The sequence below is a fragment of the Palaemon carinicauda genome, chromosome 8 (genome assembly GCF_036898095.1).
Source record: "Palaemon carinicauda isolate YSFRI2023 chromosome 8, ASM3689809v2, whole genome shotgun sequence".
Classification (NCBI taxonomy): Eukaryota; Metazoa; Arthropoda; class Malacostraca; order Decapoda; family Palaemonidae; genus Palaemon; species Palaemon carinicauda.
Genome location: NC_090732.1, coordinates 52,659,540 through 52,659,807, shown reverse-complemented (window position 1 = coordinate 52,659,807; position 268 = coordinate 52,659,540).

The following is a 268-nucleotide window of genomic DNA, read 5'->3' as shown; positions in this document are numbered from 1 at the left end:
ATTTGCCTACACACATACACACACACACACACACACACACACACACATATATATATATATATATATACTGTGTAAATATATGACAGCTGGTATGTGGATAGATGGCTAGAGAAATAATTGGAGAGTTTCTAGGCGAACAATCTAGAAAGGATATGTACAGCATATAGTACATTAAATCTTAACCTCTGAAATTCACATGTCTGTATTTTGTTGATAATGTGGAAATATCGTAGGTAAAGATGACGACGACCCAAGTCAAGCGGTAGGG